Raw genomic sequence first — 26,089 nt, forward strand, 5'->3', positions numbered from 1 at the left:
ATGAATAGTACCTGGCAAACAGTTAAGTGCTCAATACATATCTAATGTTCAATGAATGTCAGGAGTCAAACCTACCAGAGTACATTAAGGGGAGATGTCTAATCCTTGCACAGAAGCCCAGGCTACACATGGGCTGTATGTTCAAGAACCAATCTCTGTGAGGGGTCCCTGGGGAAGAGACCAGCCTCAGCCACAACTAGAACACTGAAGCAGCGGGCTTGACAGTGAAGAGAAAAGACAAAATTACACTTGAAAACAAAATTTCTATTAATAAGATATAGAAACTTCAAGCCCCTGGATTCTCTATAGATACCTAATTAATTTCCCAGCACAATCTTCTCCTGCAAGTTCCAACATGAGTTCAGGGATATGAACTTTCTAAAAACTGAAATAAAGCATGCCACTCAATCTCTTTTTCCAGGCTCCCGTTTAGGAGACGAACAGAAGAAGAAAAGGAACAGGGAATGGAAAACCAAGAGGATGCGTCAAATGCATTGCTTTTAACACAGCTTCTGCATAATCCCACAGAGGAGAATGGCATGCTTGTAGGATGTGTCTGGAAAGGCTCTTTCCCTGGGCTGTGAGGAGGGCCACCATCCACCTTTAGGCAATTACAGCACTTCCTCAAGAGGTTCTGCAGCAGAGCAGAAGTGGTTCAAATGGGCTCTGGGGTTAGAGTTCTCGGGCTTCAATTCTGATTCTGCCATTTACTACCTGTGCAATCTTGGGCAAGCCAATTAATGGTTCTATACTTCAGTCTCCTTAAGTATAAAATGGTGGCTAATAAAGGTACCTACTGCATAGGGTTGTGAGGATGAAATGTTTTCATGCATGTAAAGCTCTTAGAATAATAGCAAGCCCTCAACAAATGGTAGCTTTTATTATAATTATTCATCTGGAAGAGAGGGGCCTAATGTTTAATTCTTTGGAAAAACTGCTTGCCCTGGAGACTTGGATGACTAAATCATTAGCTAATGAAACAGAGGCAACAGGAAACAGCGCTAGACCAAAACTCAAAATGCCTGTTAGGGCAGAGATTGCCAGTTACCTCCCAATACCCAGTCTCTTCCTCTTTAGTAAAAGAACGTGTCCTCTTCCTCCATTATGCTGCCCGCTGAAGCCTCAGCAGCCATCCTGGGATGGGGCCACATCCCAGGATACTGGTGTAGGAGCTGCAAGAGGCCTCAGCGTCTCCCAACTTGGTGGAGCCCTCACACTAGCCTTGGACTGCCGATTTCTGGACTCTGATATGAAAAATAAAACTTTATGTTTGTGTGGCTTTGTGTCCTTTGTACACACATTCAAACTTAGTGATATACCTGGGTTCTGACCTATTACTATTATACAATTGTAGATAAACTGGTCATAGTTTTCTCCCCTATAAAATGTGGATCATACCTTAGAGTTGTGGGAATCAAGTGAAATAACACACCATAACACCACTATGTAAAAGGATGATGTAACTAACTGTTATCAGTGGAAGCAAGAGAGACACTTAGAAAGGAAATGCAGGTGTGATAATGATAGATGGGAAACACAAAAATACAGACTTCTAAAAGATTAGAAAAAGCCCAGAAATAGACACTGTGCTTATATGACTATGAAAAGTTCTTACAGAAGATCATGAAAGCTGGTCACTTAGGAGAGATAATACCCTGTATCCTGAATCCTAAAAATAGGTTATTAAATTATCTCAATAGGAATCTCATTATCTACCATTCTTTGGAATCCACTATCTCTGATCCTGAATCATTCCTAATTAGATGAATTTTGCCCTTCAAATCCAAGTGTCTCTCTTTCAAAATTCATTACATTCAATAATCATTACCCCCAATCTTTTTTTTTTTAATTTTTTTTTTTATTTATTTCTAGGAGAGAGAGAGAGAGACAGCGTGAGCAGGGGAGGGTCAGAGAGAGAGGGAGTCACAGACTGAAACAGGCTCCAGGCTCTGAGCTGGCAGTCAGCACAGAGCCCGACGCGGGGCTCGAACCCACGAACCGCGAGATCACGACCTAAGCGAAAGTCGGATGCTTAACCGACTAAGCCACCCAGACACCCCCATAACGCCCAATCTTAACAATCAAGTCATACTTCTTGACTTTATCACAAAGCGGAACTATCTAACAAAACTTTCTAGCAATGATAGAAATTTTCTATACCTGCTCTTGACAATATGGTAACCATTAGTCACATGTTGCTATTAACCACTTGAAATGTGGCTGGTGTGACTGAAGAACTGAATTTTGAATTTTATTTAATTTTAAGTAATTTAAATTTAAATAGACTCGCATGGCTAGTGGCTACTGTATCTGGACAGTGCAGTCTACAGAGAGAGCTCTAGGAAAGAGAAGGAAATTGTGTCACTTCCTCATTCTTATTTGATTTCATTTCTTCACAATACTTATGCTAAAATGTTTTCTATTACCCTATTCCTGATGGTCCTAAATCCTTGGAGAGTCCCAATTTCCCTATTTGGGATTTGGGTAATTATTACCTTCTTTTCAGAGGGCTAAGCAGATTTGTTCAAAACACACACACACACACACACACACACACACAGTCCTCAGTGAGACAAACATCCTTCTGGCAAAGCTTTAACAAACATACCAGAATGACTGGATTCAGTGAATCCACCAAAAAATGCACAAAAGAGGATTACTTAGCTGAAAAGGATAGACTCTTTTTAGGCTCTGTGGTCTACTTATTAATTAATTTATTTAAGAGAAAGAGAAAGAACACACAAAGCGGGGAGGGGTGGAGGGAGGTAGACAGAGAGAGAAAGAGAGAGAGAGAGAGAGAGAGAGAGAGAGAGAGAGAGGAGCTCAGTGCAGAGCCTGACAGGGGGCTCGATCCCACAACTCTGGGATCATGACCTGAGCTGAAATCAAGAGTCAGACGGTCAACGAACTGAGCCACCCAGGCGCCCCCTGGCTCTGTGATCTGAAGACACCAGAAGGTCAATTATCCTTCTTGATAAGTCCTTATATATCCAATATGCATCTATTATGTTTTTTAATTAAATAAAACAGGTGGAGAAACAGGCAAGTTCTGTTCCTCAGAGAAGATCAAACTAAAAGAAATGGCCTGAAGCCATCTTACTGACCATGGAAGGCTTGATATAGTAAATAAAGCTGTCAAAGTAAGCAATCTGTTAAGCTGAGGAATTAGTATCTTAGTGATGGGGGATAGGAGGTTGGTTAAAATAATAGTACAGGTAATTTAACTTCTCATGAAGGACTGGTACTTCTCAACAATGCTAATTCAGTCTCATAAAGTAAAAGTCAACAATTTACTGGCTTGCTCCATCTACCTGGACAACTCTAGGCATTTCTAAGTGAGATCAATATGTTTCAGTTTAGGACTGGGAAAATTCTCTTAAGTGTCTACTATTAATCCAATAGGCAAGACAGAGAAGAAGCTCCAGAGGAAGAGGGTCCCAGAGGTGGTGATAATACAGACGAATGTCTTTCTAGTTTCAAAAACACATACTAGAAAAAGTACCCTAACCCTGATGACCCCTCCAGGCTGCTACTCAGGTGCTCATGTTTTAGATGTGAGCAGAAGTGTAATTCCTTCAAAAACTCCTTGATGTGAATCCAAGAAATGATATGACAGTACTTGCTGCAGATTTCCCTTGGAGGCATACCAGTATGACCTTTTTCAAATGCAAATTAGCTTACTCATTATAGCTGTCAGGTTTCTTGGGGAGGAGTTTAAAGAAAAGGCAACACTATGCTCTGATCTGAAGAGTATGGTGGACCTGACTGAGGGGGGACAATGGACACCTGAAGAATGACCCCTGTTAGAAAGCTCCAGGGGACTGGCTGGCATAGAACTTGATGGAAAACGGAAATCTCTGGCTCTGCAGATTCTTGCTTGAGTTGGACCAACTTGATTTTGGCAACCCCTCCCCCTCCTATGTTGGCTCAGGTATTTATTGATCTTAGTACAGAATCCACAAGTCCCCTAGACCTCTAAGCGCGCTCTCCCTGGTCTTTAGGGCAGGAGTGCCACTTAGCTATGCCCCACTGGCTCTTACATAGAAAATACTTATCAAGCCCTCATGAGACCTGCAGCACTACACTAGACACTCGCAGATATCTATGAAGAGCAGTTTCAAGGAACTCAACATTTAATGTTCCATTTGTAGTCTTAAAGGCAGATGCAGGCAGAAAGGGGTGAGAGATGACCCAGAAGAACTGTGTCCACACTCAGAAAATACCTCTAATCTTTCTAGGAGTTGTCATACCACAACATGGAAATACAGTTATTTAGTAAGAGGTGGTGGGAAACCCAGGAATTTCAGAAATGAGAGAAAAAAATGTGGAGTAAAGGCAGGTAGTTGTTGGGATTAATGAAAATGACAGAGTGGAAGCTTTAGACTCTTAAATATAAAGTCCAGGGAAAGGAGGAGGCCTGGAAATTGAAACATGCCTAGATTAAGGAGCCTGTCCCCATCTACAGGAAGTTTATCCCTAACATCTAAATAGTCATGTTTTAAAATCAACAAGTTTGCTGGTTTTCAGCTGCCACTGTCCGGAACCCCCAGTGGCTCTGGCCCACAGTGTAGACAGACTGTGCCCAGCCGGACTAGATGAAGACATGTAGCCGGAAGTCAGCCAGCCAGTCCAACCCCTCCCAGCTTTGGGAGGAGTTTGAGCAAAATGCTACCCAGCTATTAGTAGTAGGCAAGATGGTTTAACCCTAGCATCACACAGCTATACCATGGACCCCGCATCTCAATCAGCAGATTGAGACAGTGGTCTCAGACCCAAGGGGACTCCAAGAATGAGAACAGAACCTCACCAGCAAGTTCACCAGGACCTCTGGTCCTCCACTGCTTTCCCTCCTTGTCCACTGTAGTTGCATATTCACGTTCACAGCCACGTATTTTAAAAATTTGATATAATTATCTCCTAGAAATTACTGTATGTAGCCTCTTGGGATCTAAACCAATTAAGTGAAGATAAATTTCTTTCATGGAGCAAGCTGTCAAAGGATGAAGCAATTTCATTCCCCATTTGAAGTGGAAGCTTTGGGTCATGCATGGTTTATTTGAAACAATGCCATCACCTAAAGCTGCTGATCTTATCTCTAACTCCGCTCTCCATTTCAAACTGCTGGAGATATGTAGCGTGGCACTGCCTGAAGTTATGACATCTGGCTCAAGGCCAGCAATAGAACAAGCCAGCTCCTCTTCTAGGTTTTAAGCATAAGAGGACAGAAATCATATTAAAAGATTATTATATAGGTGAAGTCTGTTAAACCCTGAAGAGGGGAGAAGTTCCCAAGGCATCAGCTGACTACAGAGGCATCCTAACAAAAGGGAAGTGGTATAAGAGCAGGCAGGAACGCCCCCCAAAGGGGGTAGGGTGAAATACATGCTGAGGAACCAGAGTTTTCTAGGAGACCCCAAACCAAACAGTGGGGCCTCATGAACTGGCCTGACAGATGGAAAGCATACCAGGCTGAGAATCAGAAGCTCCGGGTTCTAATTCCAGCACTATATCAGACTGTGTGTGAGATTTATAGGAAAGTTCTCATTAACTGTTCTTCTTCTAAATCGCAGCTGGTACTAAATTTTAAAAAAAATCTGCATAACCATGTTTTATTTATTTTACAACATACCAGTCAATGTGTTATCTAGGTAATAGTATTCAAAGTATTTTTTAAGCCACTGAAACATTCTTCAGGTGAAATCCATGCACGTTAGACCTCGTCTGAGTGCTGCTTTCAACAGGAACTTTGAAAAACTAGAATTGGCTTTCAAGTGTCAGTGCACTGGAATCACCAGAAGAAGCTTGTTAAAAGTGACTGTTGGCGGGGCGCCTGGGTGGCTTAGTCGGTTAAGCGTCCGACTTTCGCTTAGGTCATGATCTCGCGGTTCGTGGGTTCGAGCCCCGCGCGCCGGGCTCTGTGCTGACTGCCAGCTCAGAGCCTGGAGCCTGTTTTGGAGTCTGTGACTCCCTCTCTCTCTGTCCCTCCCCTGCTCACGCTGTCTCTCTCTCTCCCCCCCCCCCAGAAATAAATAAAACATTAAAAAAAAAATAAAAAAAAATAAAAAGTGACTGGTGGGCTCCTGTCTCAGACTTTCTGATTCATGGGTCTAAAACATTACATACTTAACATGTTCTCAGGTGGATCTCATGCTGCTGGTCCTAGTACTACAATTTGAGAACCAGTGCTAGAGAGGAATCTAGTCAAGAGAATGATCTAGAATTGGAATGTCTAAATCACTAGCCATCTGTAGATATTTCAACTTAATTAAAATTTCTGTTTCTCAGCTGCACTAGTCACATTTCAAGTACTCAAGAGTCACAAGTGGTTACCATATATGATACTGTAGAAACAGATCATTTTCGTTATCACAGATAGTTCTATGAGATAGTTTTGGTCAAGAATCTATTTGACTGACTGAGCACCTGCCTCAGTCAGAAAAATGTATGACTCTGTCTTGGGGTCATCAGTTTGAGCCCCGTATTGGGTGTAGGGATTACTTAAATAAATAAATCTTAAAAAAAAAAAAAAAAAAGACCTATTTGATTCCTCTGGTGCATGTTTAGCTTAAAAAAGAGAAAACTTAAGGACAATTTCATATATACTAAGATGTGTCAGTATTAAAATAAAATAGACTCTGTAACTCTTAAAAGAATCTGTCTAAAACCAGTAAGTAGAAATTATAGAAAGGCAGACTGTGTTCAGTTTGAGAAGAAGGTCTTTAATAGTGGCTGTCTCATGATATAGTAAACTCTGGGAAGTACCTGAAGCAGAGGCTAGGAGAACACAGACGATTACTTTTTAATTTGGTAAAAGGCTCATAATGATGTTTTCTATGAAGTTGCCTAGTTTGATGACTCTTTTGTAATTAGTTCGATCCAATTTGATAATTACTATTGTGGCAAACCATCTCTTTTTGCGTCTGGGATAGTTTTCTAAAGCACATATTTCAGGCAGAAGGAACTCCCTTTTTCAAGGGGATTTTGGTGATAAGCTTTCCCAATTCATACCATTTAAAAATGTTTTTGGGGGCACCTGGGTGGCTCAGTTGGTTAAACGTCTGACTTTTGATTTCGGCTCAGGTCATGCCCCATGTCAGGCTCTGTGTTGACAGCACAGAGCCTGCTTGTCATTCTCTCTCTCTCTCTCTCTCTCTCTCTCTCTCTCTCTGCTCCTCCCCACCCTGCATGCATATGTGTACTCTCTCTCTCAAAAATAAACATTAAAAAAAAGTCTTTGTAACACCAAAGTACAACAAAAGAAAATATAGATAAAATAGATCTCACCAAAATTAAAATGAAAAGACAATCAGCCCATAGAAAGGGAAAAAATATTTGTAAATCATAGATCTGATAATGGACTTTACCCAGAATATAAAAAGAACTCCTACAACTCAACAATAAAACACAATCCAATTTTTAAAATGGGCAAACTATCAGCATACATATTTCTCGGCTTTTATAAAATCTTTAAAAAGTCCTTTCACAGACCTGATCAACCCTTTTTATCCTCTTTGGGATCGATAAGGTAGTTAAAGATTTCCTAGTTTTATTCAAAAAGAGACCGAAGCCCAGAGAGGTTATATGAATTGTCCAAGACTACACAACCAGTCTACAGCCAAGTCAGGATCAGAGCTCACATCGGACACTTTCTTTTATTCTACTTTGCCTGCCTTTGGCTCAAAGGGAATAAACTAACACTCAGGTATCCCAAGGCCAGTCAAGTGAGAAAGTAGAAACTGTATTTTTTTAAACGTATACAATTAAATAAGCACATAATAAAGACCCCCAACATCATTAGTCATTAAGGAAACACACATCAAAGCCACAAAGGGATATCGCTTCACACCCAGCAGGATGGCTATTATCAAAAAACCAGAAAATAAAGTCTTGGTGAATATGTGGAAAGAACTGGAATCCTTGTGCACTGCTGGTAGGAATTTAAACGGTGCGGCCACGTGGAAAGCAGTTATGGTGAGTCCTCCAACTCAACACAGAAGTATTGTATGATCTGGCTATTCCACCTCTGTGTACACACCCGAAAGATGTGAAAGCAAGGGATGTATGCTGGCCATGTTCACAGCAGCATTATTCACAATTGCCAAAAGGTGGAAGCAACCCAAATGTCCATCCCATGGAACAGATACAAAATGTAGTGTATATATACGAGAGAATATTATTTAGCCTTAAAAAGGACAGAAAATTTGACATGTACCACAACAGGATGAACCTTGAAGATGTTATACTCAGTAAAATAAGCCAGTCACAAAAAGACAAATATTGAATGATGTCACTTATATGAGGTTTGTAGTCAAATTCAGAGACAGGAATAAAATGACGGTTGCCAGAGGCTGGGAGAGGGGGGAAATGGGGAGTCAGGGTTTAATGGTTACAGTTGCAGCTGGGGAAAATGAAGAAGTCTTGGAGGTGGATGGTGGTGATGGTTGCAAAACAATGTGAATGTATTTAATGCACAGAACTGTACACTTAAAAATGGTCAATTATGTATTATGTATATTTTAACAATTATAATTTCAAAAAATGGAATAACTTTTTTTTTATGAGAGAGAGAGAGAGCACGCACATGTGAGCAGGGGAGAGGGGAAGGGGGGAGAGGGAGAGAGGGAGGGGGAGAGGGAGAGAGGGAGGGGGAGAGGGAGAGAGAGGGAGAAAAGGAGACAGAGGGAGGGAGAATCTTAAGCAGGATCCACACTGAGCCCTGACATGGGGCTTGATCCCACGACCCTGGGATCACGACCTGAGGCGAAATCAAGAGTTGAAAGCTCAACGAACTGAACCATCCAGGTGCCCCCAAATGAGCCTGTTTTAAATAAAACTTTAAATAAAGGAAAACCTCTCTTTCTAGTTCCTCACCCTCTTGAAATGTCTGATTTAGCCGTTTTCCAGCTTCTGGCATTGACAACATAAGGACGAACAGATTAAAGCTATCAGTGATAGCTTTATCACTGCCCTATGACCCTGGCACATTTGGAGCAAAAAAGCAACCTGTGCAGGCTTGTAGTTACTCTTTGACTTCATGGTCTGATTCTCAAGGCCAAAACGATCTTCAAGTCTCATCTGTGTGAAACTCTGAATTAAAGGAAGGAGCAACTAAGCCTCTCCTCAGTCATCTGTCTACGAGTTGGGCCCTCCAGGAAACAGAGCTGACTCTTAGTTCTCGAAGGCTAAAACCTACCTTATATTACAATGTAAGCTAGTGGCAGAACACTAATTCCAATATTTAAGTTCCATGTCCACAGGACTTTAACAGTCTCATAGGGAGGGTCCTGCTCAGGTTTGGTAATTCTGAAAGGCAGAGCTGCCTGTTCTTTAATGTTTAGTTTAACCTGAGGGCTAGAAAGGATGCAGATTGAAGTCTGAGGTGAATTCTTGGGGGGGGCGGGGAGGAAACCCTTCCATACTTTTGAATATCGAGCACCTAGTATCAATGCATCAGACAGATGATATTAGTATTTTCTGTGTTCATCAAAATCCCTCAAAAGAACACAGTTACGTCCCCACCTAGCGAGGAGTAGCTAATTGTTCAGAAGGTTTTGTTCCCTTGACTCCTAGATGCTATGGACGTGATCAGACCCAACTCTGATGGCCATCTCGAGATATTCTTTATACACTGTTCCCAGAGTCAGACCGAAGGTAAATCACCATAGATCTCTGCCTATACAGAATATAAATCTAAAGCAGGAAGACATGTTTTTTAAGAAAATCAAAAGTGAGTATCAGAGTAATCACGGTATACTTGGTAGTTACACCTCATACTGAGGTGGTGAAATACTCTTTCCCCCGACTCACAAGCTCAGATCTCACTTGAGTGTGGAGGAGGATTTTTTTTTTTTAATACCCATAACCCAGCTGTGACACTTCCTTCCATCTCTACCTGTACATCTGTTTCCTACAGAGCGCTGCTGCCTCGAGTGAGATGCGTGAGGCTTCTGTAGATGCTGGGGAACAAGATGGAACAAAAATGCTTCACACCTGGCTCCCAAATTACAGGAACGCTGGATGGGGGCCAACATAAGCTGGCACAGCACCAGCTGAAATGGACATCAATTAAGAAGCCTGTCATCTTTCAAGACTGCAGGCTCTTTTTTCACTCTGCGATCTGCAGTGCTCCACAAACCAGCCGCGGCACCACTGGTAGAGTTTTCCAGATGGGATCATTTCCCTTAGATTCCACACTTGCAGATTTATTGCAGAACTTGTTTTTAACCCCTCCCTTTGTTTTTAAAGCCTGAACTATTATTCCACATTACAATTTTATCTTTAACTGAATTCGTTTGTCCTTAGTAAAGTGAGAAATTTGTACCTATATGAGCAGAAACAGTTGTAAGCCTGCCTAAAAGATGTTTTGTTTACAAAAAAGCATTCAAATAACAGAGATTAGTGAAGGGTCAGGAATTCTTCTCTCTATATACATCACTCCTACTGGGGTCAAAAGCCAGAAAGCCTTGACCAGACTACATTATCCTGGAGAAACGGACAGACCACTAGGACGAAAGCAGGCTTTTTCTCTGACCATCACATGCAGTGTTAGTGACCCATGTCATGTGCAGAAAGGAAAGAAACTCTGATAGCGTCTAGTCAGTGGCAAATGCTATTTAAGAAAAATAAAGACTTTAAGAGTGTCAGCAATTAGGGGCGCCCGGCTGGCTTAGTCAGTGGAACATGTGACTCTTGATCTCGGGGTTGTGGGTTCAAGTCCCATGGTGGCTGTAGAAATTAGTTAAAAATGAAATCTTACAAGAAAAGTGTCAGCAATTAAAAAGTGGCAAGAGTCCGGGAGCGAGCCCGGCAGATCAGGTTGACCACATGGTGCAGCTCGCCATCTTGGCCAGTGTGCTGGGCGTGCTGCTCTTCCTGCTTGCTGTCCTCTGACTGCTATGGGTGGTCAGCAATCCTAAGACAGAGGAAACAAAGTGGCTTCTCTGCCCCCGGGGCTCCAGGACACAGTGTGAGGCAAGATGGAGGCTGGGAGGGGCTTCAAACTGCACTTCATCCCTCCACCCATCACAATATACAAAGCAGCTATACCTGGGTCTTTCCAAATAACCTGTATTTCCTCAAAGTTGGCCTTAACCCTATAGGACAAGAAGCTGCCGCCAAGTAAGGTCCAGTATAGAGGCTTTCTTGTCTACTCCCTCTCCCCAGTAAAAGAATATAGATACATTTTTTCAAAAAGTGACAAGATTCCACATACTACCTTTTCTTGTCTTTTGTCCAATGGGGCATGACATATTTCCTCCCCTATACCTAAGTGAGCTGCCTTGCGGAAAGAATTCCATGTAACATGAAAGAGTCCCATGATAAAAAAACATCTCATCCACATTTAATGCATGTTCTAAGAACTGAATTCCACTGCCTCAGGGGGCTGCCTGTTGCTGCCAATTTGCTTCTCATGGCAGAACCCTGTGTGGCAGAGCCCTACTAGGCTCTGCTGATGCTTGTTTGGAAAGGAGTCCAGCTGGAGATGAAAGGAGCTCTTCAAAGTGGGCGACTCCTTGGAGGCTATCACTTTAGGGCTTGGGAATGATTACTTATCAAAAACGCCTCAGTCTGGAATACATTTTTGGTAAGAAGCTGGCCTGCCCTCTCGGTGTTCCCCTGCAGTTTGTGGAGCTGGATCTGGAGTGATGGAAGAAAGTGAAGAACCCAGGTGAAGGTAAGAGCCCCGAATCCACATCGTAGGTAGGGACAGGAGAGAGAGAGAAGGAATTGTAAAAAGCTTCAGACATCTGTCTGCACAATTCAATCTTGGCCCACCCGTCCTCCCCCTTTTATTTTAAATAAACAGCCTCAAAAGGGGTGGTCTTCACTTCTTTCTGCTGACTAAGATCTCGATTTCCTTACTTTCCTCTACCAAGAGAGCCTGAAACCTCTAGCTCTCGGCATTTAATCAGTCAAAACCTAGTCTCTAAGTGAAAAGACAAGCTAGACCAAGAGAAAATATTTATGACACATATATAGCGGACAAAGGACTTGCATCCAGATTATATAAAGACCTCTCAAAACTCAGTCAGAAAACAAACAATACAATTTAAAAATAGGCAGAAGATCTGAAGACACTTTACTGAAGATATACAGAGGGCAAATAAACACATGAAGAGATGCTCAACATCATTAGCCATCAGAGAGATGCAAATTAAAACCACAATGAGATATCTAGTAGAATGACTTAAACACACACACACACACACACACACACACACACACACACACACACACAAGATGTGGAATCAAGTGCTGGCAAGGCTGTGGATGAACTGAATTCTCATACACGCCTGGTGGGAATGTGAAATGGTACAGCCACCTTGGAAAAGTTTGGCAGTATGTAACAAAATGAAACATACACTTACCAACTGACCCATGCATTCATTCCTAGCTATTTACCCAAGAGCAATGAAAACTTAAGTTCCCATAAAAACCTATACATGAAATGTTTGTAGTAGTTCTATCCATAATCGTCCAAACTGCAAACAACCCAAATGTTCATCAACTGGTGAATGGATAAGCAAATTGTGGTCTATTCATAGAACAGGATACTACTCTGAAACAAAAAAGAATGGATTACTGATCTAGGCAACAGCATGGATGAATCTCACATGCATTATGCTAAGTGAATGAACGCTCAGAAAGCTAACTACTATCTGGTTTTATTTATATAACATTCTGGAAAAGACAAAGTTACCCCTATCACAGAAAAAAAGATCAGAGGTGACATGGGGTGGAGGGGTTGGTTGCATGAGGGGAGTTTTTGTGCATGATGGAAATGCTCTGTATCTTAACTGTGGTGACAGTTACATGACTGTATGTTTGTCAGAAACTGTGTAACAAAGAGTGGATTTAAAAACTTTTTTTAATATTTATTTGGGGGGGAGGAGGGACACAGAGAGAGGGAGATACAGAATCCAGAGCAGGCTCCAGGCTCTGAGCTGTCAGCACAGAGCCTGACGTGGGGCTCAAACTCACAAAGCATGAGATCATGACCTGGGCCGAAGTCAGATGCTTAGCCAACTGAGCCACCCAGGTACCCCACAAAGAGTGGATTTTAATGTTATAAACAAACATATTTGGGTCTCTGGGGATGGGGATGACTAAGGAAACACTGCCACACTCTGTTATTGGGGACAACTGGGAATGCATGCAGCTTAAGTGTGACAGGGCTGACCCAGAGCCCATTTTCACCCTGAAATTGGAGGCAACATTAAAACACCCAGATTTCTGTTGGCATAAAAGGAACTTTATATATACTCTTTGTCCCCAACACTTTTCACTGTTGCAGAGACAATGCAATCTTCTTTAACACAGATAAAAAGATACCAAGTCCCAGCCTGATTTTCCTCCATCCCTTTCATTTCCTGTTTCCTTTGGGCAGAGATCTCTGTTTCTACAAAGGACAAAGTAGATGCAAGCTTAAAGGTTGTGAGGGAAATCAGAGGTTTATGCTAACTGGAGTCCTCTTGGTCTGAATGGGTTAATGTACACAGAACCTAATATAAAACTAAATCCTGAAACATTAAAAAAAATAATAATAAACACCTGCCAAGCTCTAATTAAAAGTATTCTCCAAGAAATCTCGATTGTGTTGTCAGTGAGTGAGGTCAAAAAAACAAAGTATACCTGTAATAATAAAGTTTCTTTTCATAGCATCATTATCTAATAGTGAAATCATGGGGATGGGCACCTCCAAAGAGGCGATCTTTCCAAAGAAAAATTATACCTCTTATAATGTGGTCACAGGTCCACAGGGAGCGAGAAGGTCGAGTGGCTAAAGATGTGTGTTCCATCAGTGCCTGGAGAGCTGTGAAAGCAGTCAGCCTGGAAAAGAGAGCATATTCCCGCTCTCGTTTTAGTAGCTTATCTTCACACCTCTGCTTCACAGCTTAATCCTTCTAGTACTTCTTGGGTGCTTCAGGCGAGAGGAAGGAAAGGGCACTTGGAAAGTATAACTGAACTAGAAACTCTTAGCTCCTGCCTCCGAAGAGCCCAAGCATGTAAGGATATGCACACATACAAATGCAGAGAAGGAGCTTTTTCATTTAAATGGAGGAAGCTGCCATGTCCACCTCTATAAGCAAAAATATTAATCATCCACCGTCTGGTTTTAATCCACACGCTCCTGATCCTGCATCTGAATGTATTGTTATCAGGGGAAGAAGCATTTCTGCTCAATCTTATTCACCAGCCAAAAACCTGAAAATGTGAAAACCACATTGGTAAAGTGCCTTCTTGGGGACCCAGAAAACTCTTGAGCTGCTGCTTTTTTTTTTTTTTTTTTTTGTTTTCTTTCTTTTTTTCGTTCTTTTCAAATGATGAACAAATGTGAATTTCAGAGGGTCTGGAAGGGAAAAAAAGAAGCAGCTCAAGTTACAGGCCCCTCATATCTTGGAGTGACACTATCCTCAGGGAAATGAGCACTTTCTCTTCTCTATTTCCCAAAGGGGATCGAGCCACACAACCTGATTGATATCAGCCCTTCAGAGACAAGCTTGGGCATCCAGGTGCGTCCCTTACGGAGCATTTCCAAATGAAACGGCAAGCCCAAACAGTAAGCTTGTGCCTCTGGTCTCCGTTCTCCGGTTTGTGCTGTGCTAGAACTAAAAGCAGGGCCTAAAACACCATGTGGACGAGTGTAAGCACCCTTCTCCATCTGTGCTGGACACCCTTCCCTCTCCTCAGGTTCACCCTAGAAAGGGTCTCCACGCCAGTATGCGGGCTCGAGTGCCTTCAGAGCCATTAGTCACCGCCCTTGCAGCCTTGCTCCAAACTGCGAATGGGGCCACCCGTGACACAAAAACTCTGGCAAGATTAGAGGACAGCAAGAGCAGAAGAAACCACAATACGCCTGAGACTCCCAGGAGAACAATGACTAGTGCTGGTGGGGAACAGACTGACAGACAGAGCAGACAGACTCTAACCAGGCCTTGCTCTGTTTTCGATGCAACACAAATGTTTTCCATTAGAAGTTCCCTGCCCCACAAACACTCATACATGCGGCTATGAAATCCACATACTTAACTTCTGCTTTCCTGGCACTCAGACCCAACTACCTCTCCTGTTCCCCTGGAACAGAGCAAAGTTGAGAGAAAAGAGAGTCTAGTACCCCCAGCACAAAGGTAAGGGGAAGAGGAGCAGAATCAGAAGCATGCTTACTAAGTAAATACTATCTAACGCAAGTATGATTGGGCAAGCTAGAGGGAAGACGGGAGAAAACAAAGATATTTCTTTTGCCAAGAGAGAAACAAGTACTGTAAAGCTCTGGCTCTTACTGGTTGGATCCTATGCTTTCAGCTTAAAGTTTGGCTTTACTTTCTAGTAAGAAAGTTTGGCTTTACTTTCTAGTAAGTCTGCAGCTGATCTTCATCAGGAGGTGTCGGTCGCCATTAAAGCAAAACAGGCAAAAACCTCAGAAAACTCATTACAAAACCTGCAAAATTCCAGTACTAAGAAACGAATGCTGGCTGATTAGGAACCCACACTTCAAACATGCAGAGGCAGCTGAGTGTTGCCACTGTGAGAAGAAGCTGAACCAGAAATCTTTAAACCATCAACAACCATCCTCCCACTGTCTGCAGAAACTGGCCCCGGTTCATTTCTGATCAGTCACAGAGGTAGGGACATATGGATGTATGGCTAATTCATCTCTTCCCTTAGAAAAAGGAGAGACCTACCAAATAAGAATTCAAAGGAACAATTAAAAAAAAAAAAGAATGAACACCAAAAGAAGGGAAACAGTGAATTTTTAAAATGGCATGTAAGAAACGAAAGGAAATCCCCTATTCAGGCAGCTCTGGAGTTCCCTAATTGCACAAGAGCAGGACACCCCCCAGCATGGACGTCTTATTAAGCAATTGCTCAGCCTTCACTCGTTGTGCAATTCCAACCCTCCAAAGCTTTCTGCTGCACATATGCAAACCACGTTTTCCACTGCATTCTAGAATTAAGAACAGTTTCTCATTTTTCTCTTCTTTACTTTGGGGGGCTGTGTGCACAAGGAAAAAAATAATCTACTGCTAGATAAGCATTCACTATAAATGACGTTTTACATGATTTCATCTGGTTGTTTCGGAGTTTACTGGGAGTTAGGAAACATTTGGATTTACTCTTGGGCAGCTAAAGATTCATTTTTCCTGTCACTGACAATAACAATATCACAAAAAAATTGTCCATGAAAACATCAAACCTTCAAAATCTTTTGTTCCACATGGTTGCCATTCTGGAATATTTGGAGTATTTAAAAGTAGCAGTCCCTACTTTACAGCCAAAATTGCAATGGTAGCCTGGGTAAATCACAGTGTATCTTATGAACTACAAACCTTTCTTTTGAGAGAAATCTAGTTAAGCGATCAGCAAGAACAATAACAGGTGTATACAAAGATGAGGAAAGCATGACAAGAAAACCCAGAGGTCAGGTAGGACAAGACAAATTTGACTTCATAAAAATTTTAAGCTGTACACTGTAAAAAATATAAAGAAGATCATAAAACAAATTACAAACCAGGAGATAATATTTGCAACATATAAAATAAAATGTAACTTTCCACAATGTATAAGAACTGCTGCCTATCAATCACAAATAACAATATAAAAAGGAGCGGGGCCATAAATATGCATGTCAGAAGAGAAGAAATATAAACAGACAGTATACAGAAAGATCCTTCATTCCACTAGTAAACAAATGCAAGCTAAAGTGAGATGCACTTTTTAACCCAGAAAATTAGCAGAAGTTAAAAATATTGCTATAATATTTACAAACACATAGTATTTGTGAAAGTATGAAAAACCAGACACTTGTATACTGCTAATGGGCGTGTAGATTGGTATGATCATTTTGGAGGGCACTTTGGCAGTATTTGTAAAAACAGTAAAACTGGTATATCTTTTGACAAAGCAATTCCACTTGTAGGAAACTATTCTACAAGAACAGTCTTATAAACATACAAGGATTTAAGTATGAAGAAGTTCATTTTAGCACTGTATGTGATGACAAAAAAGGGACATAACTAAGTTATCATCTAAAAGACAGATGGTGGGAATGTATACTGGTGCAGCCAATATGGAAACCACTATAGAGGTTCCTCAAAACATTAAAAATAGAACTACCCTACGATCCAGCAATTCCACTTCTGGATGTTTACCTGAAGAAAATGAAAACACCAATTTGAAGAGATATAAGCATGCCTATGTTCACTGCAGCATTATTTACAACAGCTAAGACACAGAAACCACCTAAGTGTCCATCACTATGGAACTGGATAAAGAAGATGTGATATATGTATACAATGGATTATCATCCAGCCATAAGTAATGAAATCTTACCATAGTGAAATAGGTCAGAGAAAGACAAATACTGGATGATTTTACTTATGTGGAGAATCTAAAAAAAAACAAAAAAAAAAAAACAAATGAACAATCCAAACAGAAACCAACTCAAAGATATAGGAAATGAACTGCTGGTTACCAGAGAGGTGAGGGGTTGAGGAGGGAAGTGGATGAAACAGGTAAACGGGATTAAGAGGTATAAACTTCCAGTTATAAAATAAGTAAGTCACAGGGATGAAAAGTACTGCGTAGGAAATATAGTCCATAATACTGTAATAACTTTGTGTGATGACAGATGAACTAGACTTATCATGGGATTTCACAATATATAAAAATATCAAGTCACTATGATGTACACCTGAAACTAAGAGAACACTGTATGTCAATTATACTTCAACAAAATAAGATGGATAAGTTATATCTACACAATGTAATATGATGCAACTTGAAAAAGAATGTAGGTTTATACGTACTGATTCAGAAACAGGTACAAGATATGAATATTAAGCAAAAAAGAGTAATGTTTACATAGCAGGCATTATTATTAGAGAAGTTAATATTCTGGATATGTATGTTTGCAAGAATGGTTACCACACTGTTATTAGCAATCGTCTTTGGAAGGGAAAGAGGGGCTGGTATTCTTATTTTCTATAGTTCTATATGATTTTAATATTATTTCAGAGAACATGGATTACTTCTGTAATTAACAAGTAAGGACAGTCTGCCTTCTGTTTCTCAGCATGATGGAGCAGGTGGTACTGGGCTAGTCCTCTCACCATAAACAACTATAAAATATCTAAGGCAACTGTAGGCAGTGAACAACGGGCGGTGCAAAACTGTGATCCCTAAAACACCAAACCCTTTGGGAAACAGTTCAGATTTGTGGTTACCAGAAGTAGGGGTGGGGAGAGGGTGAACTAGAGGAAGGTGGCCAAAAGGTACTGACTTCTAGTTATAAGACAAGTACTAGGGATATAATGCACAGCTCAATGACTACAGCTAACACAGCTGTATGTATATCACAAGGGGAAAGTTTCCTTTTTTGCTTTTCATTGCATCTGTAGAAGATGATGGATGTTAACTAAACTTATTGTGGTAATCATTTAAAAATATATGCAAATCAAACCATCAAGCTGTATGCCTTAAACATGTACAACGATGTATGTCAATTAGTTCTCAATAAACTGGGGAAAAAAACACTAGAAATATTTTTTTTTTACAATTAAAGTCTGTTCCCCTTTCATGAGGGGAAAAAAAAAGACTGATCTCTGAGAGAAGAAAATCTCATAAAATGAACCCACGATCACTTGGTCCTCAGCTTGGGAATAATTTTTCAACCATGACACAGAAAGCTGAATCCCAAGGAAATTACGGTGGTCCTGTTGTGTTGAGGAAGCAGAGGCAGAATTTGAGGTAACTGAAGGGGCTGGAATCGGCAAGTAGGGAAATGGACAGGAAGAAGTTGTACAAAGAAAGAGCATGAAGTACATGTGAGAATCTTCAGTGAATAGTGGAGTAAAGGCTGGATTGTACATATGCAGCCAAGACCACCACGGGGTGACCAGAAGGCAGCTGCTACAGAGTTGAGAGTGGAACAGAAAGAGGTATTAGAGATCCAGCAGTGGTGTTTCTACGCCTCAGGATCCGGGAGGTGGGAGTTCCAACACTGCCAGAGCAAAGAGGTTTTAACACCTTGTTAACACCCTTGGCAACCATCTAAATCTCCAGAGAAGCCACACCCTAGAATGAGAGCTAATCTAAATCTGCATTAATAGATCCTAAAACTCAGACTAAAACAAAATCTACAGGCAAGACAGGGCTTGGCGGTTGACTATCACCATATTACTGGGGCTTGGGGAACATCCTAGGTTTCTAAGTAGCTGCCTTAATAATATGTAAGAAACCAAGAGTACAGAAGTTCAAGATGATCAAGCAGTGATGTAACTGCCTTTTTAAGGGGAAAAAAAACCCAAAAACAAAAAATTCCCTCACCCCCAAGAAACCAATACTCTCCAGAAGAAGGTAACGAGATCAGAAATCTCTCTAACAAATTATCCAATGCCAGTGACTATAAACAAAAATCACCAGACATAAGGAAACAGGTATATGCAATCTACATGCAACAGAAATTGAATGTGAGATGGCCTACATGTCGGAATTGATAGGCAAAGATTAAAACAACTATTATAAACATGTCCAAAATATTAATAAGATGCTCAAAGAATTAAAGGGAAATATGGCCTTAATGAGTAAACAAATAGGAAATGGCAGCCAAGAAAAGTAATTATCAAAAAGGACCAAGCAGAAATTCTTTTTTTTTTTTTTTGAGAGAGAGACAGCGTGAGCAGGGGAGGGTCAGAGAGGGAGGGAGACACAGAATTTGAAGCAGACTCCAGGCTCTGAGCTAGCTGTCAGCACAGAGCCTGATGTGGAGCTCGAACCCACAAACCGTGAGATCATGACCTGAGCCGAAGTCGGAGGCTTAACCAACTGAGCCAACCAGGTGCCCCAGGACCAAGTAGAAATTCTTAAACTGAAAGGCAAAATGGTGAAATAAAGAGTTCACTGGATAAGTTTAACATATTGAAAGTGGCAAAGAAAGAGTTCATGAACTTAGATCAATAGAAACTAAGTAACTGGAAGACTAGAGAGAAAAAACACTAAAGATAAATAGAGCCTCCAAGTCATGATCTCACAGTTGATGGGTTTGAGTGCCACATTGGGCTCTGAGATGACAGCTCAGAATCTGCTTCAGATGCTGTCTCCTTCTCTCACTGCCTCTCCCCAACTCGTGTGTGCGCATGCTCTCTCTCAAAAATAAACTTTTTTTTAATTAAAAAAAAAAAGATAGAGGGGCGCCTGGGTGGCTTAGTCGGTTAAGAGTCCAACTTTCGCTTAGGTCATGATCTCGCGGTTCGTGGGTTCGAGCCCCGCGTCAGGCTCTGTGCTGACTGCCAGCTCAGAGCCTGGAGCTTGTTTCAGTCTGTGACTCCCTCTCTCTCTGACCCTCCCCTGCTCACGCTGTCTCTCTCTCTCCTAGAAATAAATAAAACATTTAAAAAAAAAAAAAAAGATAGAGCCTCACAATGTGTGTGACTATCTAAAAATTTCTAACATATACATAATTGGAATTCCAGAAAGAGAAGAGAGGGTAAGTAGGACAGAAAAAAGAATAATGACTGGAAGACACTCCAAATTTGATGAAAAGCACTAACTTACAGATCCAAAAGAGTCAATGAACATCAAGCAGGAATAACGTAAAAAAAAAAAACTACATTTGTGCACATCTCAATCAAACTTCTGAAAACCAAAGATAAAAAGAATATTCAAAGCAGCCTCCCCTCATAAGATACATTATACAGAGAGGCATATGAATGTGGATTTCTCCTGAGAAAGCAGTGGGTGCCAAGTAATAAGAGAACCACATTTTGAAGATGCTGAGAGGGAAAAAAAATTCAATCCAGAATTCTATATCCAGTTTTTCAAAAAAAAATCCTTCAGAACCAAAGATAAAAGGAAAAAAAAAAAAAAAAAGAGAGAGAGAGAGAGAGAGAGAGGCATTTTTAGATAAACAAAAGCTAAAAGAATTTGTCACCAGCCACCTGCTTGTGTCCTGTAGGCTCAAGAGAAATAATTATCAGCTGGAAACTTAGATCTACTGAAAAGAATGAAAAGCACCAGTAAATAAGTAGATAAATAGAAATGTCTGTATTTTCTTTCTGTTTGTAATTTACTTAAAAGAAAACTATTTAAATAAAAATAATAATAGGGTATGGTAGGGTTTATACCATATGAAAATTAAAAGAGAAGACAATCACACTAAACAAGAGGGAACGAGTAAATGGAATTATGCTGTTTAAAGATTGTTACATTTGTAAAGTGTGAAGCAGGAAACAAGAACAGGTGTGTAGGTGTTAAGTGTAAAAAGGTACAATACTGTGCTTGCTTCTGCAGCACATGTACTAATACTGGAACAATACAGAGAAGATCAGCATGGCCCCTGTGCAAGGATGATATGCAGTTCGTGAAGCCTTCCATATTTTTATATTTCTGTACTCACTTCTCCCCACGTGCCTCCTCCTCAAACATCTCCATGTCCCTCCCCTGCTCCCCCTGCCTTGTTGCTACCCATCTGGCACCTTTACAGTTGCCATTTTACTGCCTTTCAAAAAAATATTCAACAGAAACCTGGTGCCTTCAGAGGCTCTCTGATAAAGCAGAGCCTGAAGCCGGCTTCAGATTTGTGTTTCCCTCTCTCTCTGCCCCTCCCCTGCTTGTGCACGGTCTCTCTCGCTTTCTCTCTCTCTCTCAAAAATAAATAAACATTAAAATTAAAACAAAAATGAAACAAAAGAACAGAAAAGGCAATAAGCCATAAAGGAAAATCTTAAAAAACTGAATTTCATTAAAAACATTTGCTTTTCAAGATTCTGTCTTAAAAAAAAAAAAAAAGCTAGCCATACACAGTAAAAAGATATTCACAGGACACATATCAGACAAGGATTTGTGCACAGAACACACAAAAAACTTTTACCACTCTCTAAGAAAACATCAATATCCCAAATTTTAAAAATGGGCCACAGATTTGGACATTTCTCAAATGAGGATGAAGTACTAATAAAACACGTGAAAAGACATTCATCATTAACTACACAAATGCCAACAAAACTACAATGAGACCACGTCACACTTTACTAGAAGGGCTAAAATTCTGAAGACCAGAAATACCAAATGTTGGCAAGAATCTGAAACAAATGGAATTCTCAGGCATAGCTAGTGAGAGTATAATGTGCTATAATCAATTACTTTGGAAAATAGTTGGTAGTTTCTTTGAAGTTAGCAACATACTTAATCATATGACTGAGCAATTCTACTTCTAGCTACTTACCCCCAGAGAAATGAAAACATATGTCCACAAAAAGACTTGTACATTAATGTTCACAGCATCTTTATTCATAACGGTAAAAAATTAAAAACCCAACTAAGTCCAAGCCCAAAGTGATTGAATAAACAGAATGTTATCGATATAGCCATATAACGGAACACTACTCTTCAATAAAGGGAATGAATCGCTAGAAAAACACAACATGGATGAATCTCATAGAGATTATGCTGAGTGAAAGAAGAATGACATAAAAGCACACACGTTATGATTCCACTTATATGAAATTCTAAAATAGGCAAAACTAATCTTTAATAAGAATAATTATATCAGTGGTTGCCTATGATGTGGAGTGGGACTGAGGAGATTAACTGTAAAGGGGCACTTAGGAACATTTTGGGGGATGGAGACATTCTGTATCTTGACTGGGGTGGTCATTACACAGGGATATATATACTATCAGTACATTCAAATGTATTATGTTATTATATGTAAATTATACATCAAGTTAATAAAAGTAAAGGTATTAACTGTAAATAAATATTACCTTTTTCAACTATCTAAAATTATAAGTAAAAAAGAATATTCCTTTACATATATGAGAATTACATTAAAGAAAATAAAGGGTGGGACAGGAAGTATGGAGGCAGAAGTTTATGTCAATAGTGAAGTCCTCTCTATAGGTGTCATACTTTTTCCTCTTACCTGTTTCAAATTTATTTTTTATAATGGCCCATATTCATTAAGTCTTGAGCCAAAGATGGTTTGTATGTATGTATATAGATAGGTAGGCAAATTTCCATCACTGACCTTCAGGTTTTTATGCATCAGTTACCCCCATCAGCCAATTTTACGGGTCCCTGTTAATCTATAAACAATCCTAGCTGCAAAGTTTGGAGCCCAGGGCATCATCGTGTGCATATATTCAGTTCCTCTTAGAGAACTCTCAAGGGTTTGTGAAAAATAAATCAAGTTCTCTCTCCAAAGACTCATATTCTAGATACTCAGGTACCTTTGGATTCCAGGGCATTCTAAGATTTGGAGAACATCCAACCCAGAGAGAAAGCAGCAGGTAGATAAATTCAATCTGAGCATCCATTCTCCTCATATGAGCTTTTCCTTCTTTGTTTATTCTCAAGAACTAGTATGAGAGATCAGATAATATCCTAAACCAGGTCAAGAATTCCCAAGCTCACAGTGGGAAGTCAAGCTCCCAGTGAAAATAAAAGAACTGTCAAAGTTATGAAGAGAACTGAAGGTACTTAGAACTGTTTCTTCAACCACTGTACTACTGCATTTTTAGTCAATTAAGAGTGTATGCTCTAAACTTGAGTTGCCTGGATTTGATGCCTACATTCTTACCTGTGTCATCCTGGGCAAGTTCCTTCATAAAGTTCAAATTCCCATGGGACTTTTGTGACATTTAAATGAGATAATGTAAAGCACTGAAACAGTACCTAGCACTTGAGAGACACTGACTAAAAGTCAGATGGTTCCCTCAGGGTCCTCTTGGGAAAAGAGAACCAGACATGTGACTTTTCATATATAGTCAGGAAAAACACAGGTATAGCATTCTGAATATAACTTCTTTCTAAAGAGCTCAGAAAGCTATCTGGCAACATGGAGGCAAAGTATATGAACTCTTAGGTAATATGCCCTATGTTCCAAAGTTAAAGATAGAATGAGGAAGACTATAACAGAAATCTGGGCTCAAATCTTTGCCTGATAACTACAACCCTGGAAGCTACCAAATTCCTAAAACCAGTGGTTCTCAAAGTGTGGAACCCAAACCATCGACATCACCTGGGAACTTGTTGGAAATGCAATTTTCCATCTTTTTTCCTCTCGAACACAGAGGATTGGGTCCAGCAACTGGGTGTTTTAACAAGCCCTTCAGGTGACTGTGATGACTGTGATGAATATTAAAGTTTGAAAATTACTAGAACAAAGAGAACACCTACTCATCGACCTATCAACAGCATGAGCAGAAGATAGCTGAGTTCAACAGGGCCCATTTGGGGAATGAGATTCGTAATTTGTAAATTAGGCAGTAACTGATAAATCTGAAAGTACTGGAGTAAATGGAAGTAGTAATCAGTAATTCTATAAATTTATGAGCAATTAGTAAAGAGATAAGAGAGAGCACAAAAAAGGTGAGGGAGGGCAATAATGAGGTAGGCAGAGATACACACAATACAAATGGTCAGTGCCGAGGGGCCACTGGTGGAATGAATCATCAAATAAAGCAGCCCATCAAGGTATTTACTGCACTTACACTGAGGAGGGGAAAAAGTTTTACAACATTTACAAAATTTGCTAGATAGAAACCAAAGGACTTCTCAAAACACCATACAATTGGGGCGCCTGGGTGGCTTAGTCGGTTAAGTGTCCGACTTTCTCTTAGGTCATGATCTCGTGGTTCGTGGGTTCGAGCCCCACGTGGGGCTCTGTGCTGACTGCCAGCTCAGAGCCTGGAGCCTATTTTGGAGTCTGTATCTCCCTCTCTCTGACCCTCCCCTGCTCACGCTGTCTCTCTCTCTCTCTCTCCTAGAAAGAAATAAAAATATAAAAACAAAACAACAAAAAAAACACCATACAATTTTACTAAGTTTATACCCATATCCAGGGCTCCTTAAATTAAACAGGCAAAACAGAAGGGGAAATAGATACAGTTCATGGTTTATTCTAAATATCTGGCTGGGCATGATTCTTCTTTAGATATCTGTGGACTGAGAGGGAAGTATGAGGAGGAGAAACTGACTCAAAGGGTGAAAACAAACAAAAGTTCTTATCTAGTATGGTATGACAAAGGGACATCCATGTTCTTATTACCTACATATAGAATGCTGTGCCTCTCCATGTTTCCAAAAGTTCTTATTTCATTCAATATAAAGAGAAAACTCCTCCTATACAAGGGTAACCAAAGAAAGTTCAAACATTATTCATATATAGCTACTGCAAAACATTAAGAAAAAAAAATGGATGGGTATTCTAACAATAAAATGGGCAAAGAACAGAAGACAGTTTATAAGAAACATAATACCAATCATATAACCAGTAAGCATTAATACTTTTAGTAATCAACCCTATTGGTAATCAAAGAAGGAAAATCAAAACAATGAAATATTGTTTTTTGCAAAGTCAGGAAAAATTAAACCATTCAACCTTGATGACGAAGCTAGAAAATAAATACTGTACTCTTATATTCTGCAGCTTACATGGCACACACCCTTTTTTGGAGGGCGATGTGGCATTATCTGTCAAAAGTCTTAAAAATCTGCATGCCCTCCCTGACCTAGTCATTGCACTTCAAAAATGAACTAACAAAAGGTGTATGTAAAGGTTTCTGCCTGAGAAGGTATCATTTATAAAACTGAAAAGTCAGTAGCTTCCTAAAATGTCTAATGATTAAGGATTCAGCTAATATTATGGTGTGTCCACACAAATTAATATAATATAGCCATTAAAATTCATGTTATAGGTGAACATGGAAATGTATGCAGAACATATTTATTTCTAAGTGAACAAAGTGGATTACAAAACTGTGTGTGTGTGTGTGTGTGTGTGTGTGTGTGTGTGTGTAGTTTGATTTTATTTCTTTTAAAAAGCAAAAAGAGTTCACATATGTCTATCCGTCCATCTATCCAACCAGGACAGAATCTTTTCTTTTTTTCCTTTTCTTTCTTTTCTTTCCTTTCCCTTATTGCTAATGTTTGATTTTTCTAGTATTTCTAAAATGAACACTTACTTTATAATACAAAGAAAGGTTATTTTTGTAAAAAACAAAACACTTAAAAAGTATAGGCCTCAGAGTTAAATAAATCTACTTCCAATATCTGAACTGGAGTTACCAAACTGAATACACAGAATATA

At 40.1% G+C, this 26,089-nt stretch overlaps 1 protein-coding gene and 1 non-coding gene across 2 annotated transcripts in view; one reads left to right on the forward strand and one right to left on the reverse strand.

The window, feature by feature from the left end:
• Positions 1–26,089, reverse strand: part of SMG6 (SMG6 nonsense mediated mRNA decay factor) — a 229,888-nt gene that overhangs the window by 73,790 nt on the left and 130,009 nt on the right. The gene's annotated exons all lie outside the window — the stretch shown is intronic.
• LOC120246702 lies at positions 21,273–21,378 on the forward strand. Its single transcript, XR_005532111.1, has one exon. It is a non-coding gene; the product is annotated as a U6 spliceosomal RNA (small nuclear RNA).

The sequence above is a fragment of the Hyaena hyaena genome, unplaced genomic scaffold (genome assembly GCF_003009895.1).
Source record: "Hyaena hyaena isolate Hyena2069 unplaced genomic scaffold, ASM300989v1 scaffold_10, whole genome shotgun sequence".
Taxonomy (NCBI): Eukaryota; Metazoa; Chordata; class Mammalia; order Carnivora; family Hyaenidae; genus Hyaena; species Hyaena hyaena.